Raw genomic sequence first — 6,831 nt, 5'->3', positions numbered from 1 at the left:
GTGTGCGTGTGTGTGTGTGTGTGTGTGTGTGTGTGTGTGTGTGTGTGTGTGTACTGGTAGCTCACCCCACACAGCATGTTCATCCTCTGGTGTCACTCAAGCAGCTTCCTTCAGATTCGTCTCACCCAAGGAATTTGTATTCCACCCCGACTTTGCCCATCGCTCAGACATTTACAATGCATTGATTTCGCCCGTCCTCAGAAGACTTGAAGCTCATTTGTAGGGCAACCCCTGTTCCTTGTTTTGGGAAGGGCTGGCTGTGTGCCAGGGATGGACTCTATTCCTTTTAAATAACTTACATGGTTTTCCGCTCTTACTACAAAGGCAATGACATGCTCAGTATGGTTCCCACAACTTGGCAAAGAACAAAACGGTAATCCCCCCATGTGGAAAGAATTGCTGTTGGCTCTGGACTTCTTGGAGCAGTTTTTAGGTTTCAAAAGAGAAATATCTGCCTCCCTTGGTTTTCACCAAAAACAGGATCATGCTGAACACACTGTTAAGGCTGTGGATTCTGCTGTTGGAGAACACTTTTCCTTCTCACTTCGCGTTCAGTGGCCACTCACACGCCACCACAGGCTGCTTCAGTCTGGCTGCCCCCTACAGTGTACACTTGGGCTATTTCTAATAATATCCTCGTAAGAGATGACGAAGAGCCTCCCGCCTAAGTATCTGCTGCATTCACGATAAGTTTCTCAGGATACAGCTTTAAGAATATAATCGTGGGGTCACATTTTTATTTTATTTTTATTTTACTTTACTATTTTATTTATTTATTTAGCCAATTGTGCCTAAGCATTCAGGAGGCTGAGACAGGAGGATTACCATGATTTCTAGGTGAGCCTGACTATATGTGGAAACCCTACCACCTTGACCCCCCAAATTATTTTTCTTTAAAATTTCCTAAGCAAGTGCTATGTCCTTGGTCTTGCCGTTTTAAAAACCTTTTTATTTATTCATTTTATGTGTGAATAGTTTGCCTGCCTCTATGCACACGCACCACATGCATGCTTGGTGTCCATAGAAGTCAGATGAAGACATAGGATCTCCTGGAACTGGAGTTACACATGCCTATGACCCTCCATGTGTTGTTTTGGTTTTTCAAGACAGGGTTTCTCTGTGTAGCCCTAGCTGTCCTGGAACTTACTCTGTAGATCAGGCTAGCTTTAGACTCACAGAGATCCTCCTGCCTCTGCCTCCTGAGTGCTAGGACTAAAGGTGTATACCACCACTGTGCAACATGACCCTCCATGTGTATGCTGGGAATTGAACCCAGGTCCTCTCTAAGTACAGCAAGTGCTCCTACTCACTGAGCTCTTTCTCCAGCCCCTAAGCTTGTTTCAAGACTTATTTTTATTTTTACATTATGTATATATTGAAGGGGTGTGTGCATGTGAGTGCAGGTGTCACAATAAGTCAAAAGAGAGTCTTGGGTTCTCTGGAGCTGGAGTTACAAGTGGCTGTGAGCCTCCTGGTGTGACTCAAGTCCACTGCAAAAGCAGTTCTTAACCACTAAGAAATCTCTCCAGCCTTCCTTCCTTCCTTCCTTCCTTCCTTTCTTTCATTTTCTTTCTTTCTTTCTTTTCTTCCTTCCTTCCTTCCTTCCTTCCTTTCTTTCTTTTTCTTTCTTCCTTGACAGGATTTCTCTGCGTAGCCCTGGATGGCCTAGAACTCAAAAAGATCTGCCTGCTTCTGCCAGCTGAGTGCTGGGATAAAAGTCATGTGCCAACACCACCTGGCCCGGGGCTCCTACTTTTTATCCTTGAGATGGTCTTGCTAAATTGCACAGGCCAGCCTTGAACTTACTTATATCTCAGGCTAGCCTCTAATCTGAGATCTTTGCCTTAACTTCTGAAGTAGCTAAGATCAAAAGTGTGTGCTCCCCCCAAGCCCCCCCCCCCCAGCCCAGCTTTTGATCTGCATTTTGGCCTGACTTGTCTTTCTGTCTGTATTTCTTCACTTCCATTCCAGGGCCAGGTGAGGTGGCTTCTGTGGAACAGAGGAAGCCCTGAGTGTGTGAAGTCCTGAGTGAATGTGTGCTGTTGACATGAGCACAGCCATGTCAAGGACCCAAAAGCCTCAGACCCATGGAGAAACAGCAGTCTTCCCAGGCTAGCCTCAGGGAGATGGCAGAGTCTTCCTCAGGTCTGAGTGGGGATGTTGATGGTGTGTGCAGAAAACATCTACCATAACTTTCTCCCCCAGGGTGTTTACTGCCTGAAGACTGCTTCCCTGAGATCAGCTAAACCTGCCTCCTTGTTCAGCTGTATACCATAAACCCTGCCACTTTATCTGCATGTAATAACTCCCTCCTTGTATGTAATAACCCTCCTCTCTGTCAACACTATGTGATAAACATGTGGCACTCCTGGGTGCTGTGCTGTCTCCAGCCCAGCCTAGACCATCCAGTCCTCTTTTTCTTCCTGTGTCTTTCTGTCTGTTTTTCTTCACTCCCTCATTGCCCCAAACAGGTCTGTTCCTGGAGCTGTGCTGAGCAAGGCAAGGGCTCAAACCTGTAATCCGACATTTGGTAGGCTAAGATGGGAGCATTGCCACAAGTAAGGCCACTCTGTGCTGGTACACGGTAAACCCTGTTTCAAAAGAGAAAAGGCAATAATAGGAAGAAAGGAAGAAGGAAGCAAAGCCCTTCAGGCTTCCTGCTCTCCCGCCCACCCCATCCCTGCCCCTGTGACAGGGGTTTCTCTGTGTAGCCCTGGCTGTCCTGGAACTTGCTCTGTAGTCCAGGCTGGCCTTGAACTCAGAGATTTGACTGCCTCTGCCTTCCGAGTGCTGGGATTAAAGGTGTGTAGCACCACATCCTCCTCCCTTTTCTTTTAAAGAAATTAATTCTAAACTCATTTCTTTGATTTGGTGATGGTATCAAACTTGTGCCCGCCTCAGGGCCTTGTACATGCTGTCCTTATTCCTGAAGTTCTGATGCTTTTGATCCCACCCTGGCAAAGATTTCTATCCACGTCTCAGCTCTGATATAATTTCTATGAATTCCCTGACTTCCTGCCTCAGTGTGGGTTTCAAACCCATGTCACCCCTGACAGCACTCAGTTTTATTCTGCTTTATTTAAATAATTATTCCTTTGTTGAGACAGGGTCTTACTATGTAGACTATGCTGGCCTCAAACTCCCAGAGATCTACCTTAACTCTGCCTCTTGAAAGCATGTGACAACACTGTGCCTCAGTTGTATTTTTTTTTTTCATACCTAGGGCTGGGCATGGTGGCACACACTTTCAATCCCAGCACTTAGGAGACAGAGGCAGGTAGGTCTCTATGAGTTCCAGGCTGGCCTGGTCTATATAGTGAGTTGTTGGAGAGCCAAGGCCATGGAAAGAGTCCCTGTCTTACCGGGTGATGGTGGCGCATGCCTTTAATCCCAGCACTCGGGAGGTAGAGGCAGGTGGATCTTTGTGAGTTTGAGGCCAGCCTGGTCTACAGAGTGAGATCCAGGACAGGCACCAAAACTACACAGAGAAACCCTGTCTTGAAACCACACCCCACCCAAAAAAGAGGACCTGTCTCAAAAACAAAACAAAATCCACTCGAACAAAAACAAACAAACAAAAAAAAACCACAAACAAAACATTATAAAACCTCTTACCTGATTTCCTGTCTCTTTACTATCTGTCTGTCTCCCTCATACCAGCTTCAAGAGATCGGGGACCTGTCTTGTCTCTACCATACACCCATGATCTAGGATAGTGCCATACAGAAAAGGCATTCACCAAAGATGCCCTGGTCTTGGGTAGGAAATGTTTGATAAATATTTTTGAATCCCCGGTATTAGGTTTTTCTGCCGATGCAGTAAGCCAAATCAAGCCGAATTAAAAGTGCAGGTTTAATGAGCAAAGCTTGGTGGTGCACACCTGTCGTCTTGATTACCAGGGAGGGCTTTCCAAAAGGGCAGTGGCTGAGGGGAAGCTTCTAACGGAAGAGTGTTTGCCGTGCATGCACAAGGACTCAAGGACCATGTCTAGATCCCCAGCACTCGGCAAAAATTAAGGCAAGACGGCACACGCCTTTAGTCCCAGCACTCGGGAGGCAGAGGCAGGCAAGTCTCTGTAAGTTTGTGGCCAGCCTGGTCTACAGAGTGGATTTCAGGCCAGCCAGAGCTACACAGAGATCCTCTCTCAAAAAAAAAACAAGACAAACAAAAAATTTTAAGAATCAATTGTAGCCTGGTGGTGGTGGCTCACGCCTTTGATCTCAGCACTAGGGAGGTAGAACCAAATGGATCTCTGTGAGTTCGAGGCCGGCCTGGTCTACAGAGCAAGATTCAGGACAGGCACCAAAGCTACAGAGAAACCCTGTCTTGGGGGGGCGGGGAGAATCAATTGTAGTGGGTAGCTGTTCCAGCTTTGACCTTGAAGCACCACCCCAGTGAGGCAGCCGGTAACTGCCACGCCTACCTATGACCTGCCCCTGGGGTGTGGCCAAGACAGGAGCCCTTAAGATCCAAGATCTGGATGTGCCAGCTCTCTTGGTTCCTTGTGATCCTGGATGATGGATTGCAGACCAAGTCAGAGTTCTCCAGAGGTGTGATCTGCATAGAAGCCACTGGGCAGTTGATAATGTCCTGCTCGACTGGATGACCTCCAAAATGAATGATTTTGATGTTACCAAAGAACAAATGCTGTGGCTTGGCTCTGGCAGCTTGCCTGGCATCTAGGTTTCTGGAGCATACAGGGGGAGGCTATTGATTGAGGCTTTTCTTTGGCAACCCCTGTCCTTGTCATGAGTGTAGCAGTATCAAACCCTACTAGTTGTACCTGGGGTGTCCTAAGGGGTTCCAGGTCTGGGAACATTCCAGCCTTGTGGCTCACCCGAGGTTGACAAAGCTGTTGAAAGCATGCTTTGAGCAGGTAAGAGGTAAAGAGCCCAGAGGCGGGTGTTTTTCTTTTAAAGATTTATTTATTTATTATGTATAGTGTTCTGTGTGCATGTGTGCCTGTGGGCCAGAAGAGGGCGCCAGATCTGGTTATAGATGGTTGTGAGTCACCATGTGGGTGCTGGGAATTGAACTCAGGACCTCTGGAAGAACAGCCAGTGCTCTTAACCTCTGAGCCATCTCTCCAGCCGGTGGGGGGGTTGTTGTTGTTGTTGTTGTTGTTGTTGTTGTTGTTGTTTTAGTTTTTTTATGCGACAGGATTTCACAGTATAGCCGCCCTGCCTGTCCTAGAACTCACTGTGTAGACCAGGCTGGCCTCAAACTCACAGAGATCTGCCTGCTTCAGCCTCCTGAGTGCTAGGATTAAAGGCGTGCGCCATCACGCCTGGCAAGGATTCGTTTGTTGTCCCCATGTGGTGGTCCTACTGTGGTAAAGAAATCTGTGATGGGGCTGGAGAGATGGCTCAGAGGTTAAGTCACTGCCTGCTCTTCCAGAGATCCTGAGTTCAATTCCCAGCAACCACATGGTGGCTCACAACCATCTGTAATGAGATCTGGCGCCCTCTTCTGTGTACACAATAAATAAATATATCTTTAAAAAAGAAAAGAAATCTGTGACATTAGAGCCAAAGTCCTATTCAGTGCCAGCACTGAGAGCTAACCACTTGTGTGCGTGTCCCACAGCACGGTATCTGCTGGCATCAATGTATAGCTTTATGCTGTAGGAGTCAAACTGAACTATTGTAGCTTGATGCCCCTCCCCCACTTAACCTCCCTTCATCACCATAACCTGGTGCTGGCTAGCCTTTATTGTCAATATGCTACAACCTAGGGTCACCTGGGAAGAAGGAACCTCAATTGAAGAATTGTCTCGATCGTCTTGGCCTGCAGGCATGTCTGTGAGGAACTATCTGAATGGCCCACCGTGAGCAGCACCATCCCTATGCAGGCTGTATAAGAAAGTAAGCTGAGCCAGGTGTGGAGGCCCATGCCTTTAATCCCAGCACCAGGAGGTAGAGGTAGGTGGATTTCTGTGAATTGAAGGCTAGCCTGCTCTACATAGCAAGCTCCAGGCCAGCCAGGGCTATAGAGAGAGACCTTGTTTCAAGAAAAAGAAAGCGAGCAGAGCCTGAGCTAGCCAGTAAGCTGTGTTCTTCCGTGGTGTCTTCTTGAGCTCCTGCCCTGACCTCACAGACATGGACTGTGACTTGGAAGTATTAGCCAAATAGAGCAGTTCCTCCGAGCTGCTTTCGGGCAGTGTTGATTTTTTTGAGAGAGGGTTTCTGTAGGTAACAGTCTTGGTTGTCCTCGAACTCACTGAGATCCGCCTGATTAAAAGCATGTGCCACCACCGCCTGGCATATTTAATCTTTTTTCATATTTAATTAAAAACATATTTATTCATTCGACGCCGGAAGAGGCGGGACCCCATATGGCGGCGTCCACGGGGCCTGAAGGAGCCGCTCACGTCGGCCAACTGAGCCGTATGGGGGCGTGTGCGGAGCCGTCTCCGTGCCTTTCCGGAGCACCAGGCAGCCTGCAGGGCAGAGGCTTCGGCATGTGCGTGCAGGCATCTACCGTCCCCAGAGGCCGCCTGAGGAAGGACCTTTGCATGCGTGAGTTCGAGGCCCTGAGGAGCTGCTTTGCTGCGGCCAAGAAGACCCAGATGGGAAGCACCTAAGAAGGGTTGTGGGCACAGGTGCCTTGTCCTGATGGCACACGATGAAGAGCTCTGGGGACTGAAAGAAGGTCTGGGCCGTGAAGTTCCTGGTGTTTTCGTTTGTTCTCATCTTGAACCTGGGCAGTACAGGGTTTGTTTACCAGCAGTATGTATGTGTGAGGATCTGGATTCCATTAAGATGTAAAAGAAACAACAAATAAACAAACCAAAACCATATTTATTTATTTGTATGTGTATTGGTGTATCCC

At 47.9% G+C, this 6,831-nt stretch overlaps 1 pseudogene; it reads left to right on the top strand.

Moving 5' to 3' along the window:
• Positions 1 to 5,817: 5,817 nt before the first annotated feature.
• LOC118591853 lies at positions 5,818 to 6,583 on the top strand (annotated as a pseudogene).
• Positions 6,584 to 6,831: the final 248 nt, after the last annotated feature.

The sequence above is a fragment of the Onychomys torridus genome, chromosome 10, assembly GCF_903995425.1.
Source record: "Onychomys torridus chromosome 10, mOncTor1.1, whole genome shotgun sequence".
Taxonomy (NCBI): Eukaryota; Metazoa; Chordata; class Mammalia; order Rodentia; family Cricetidae; genus Onychomys; species Onychomys torridus.
Note: the sequence above shows the minus strand (reverse complement) of the source record. Positions and strands in the feature narration are given on the sequence as shown.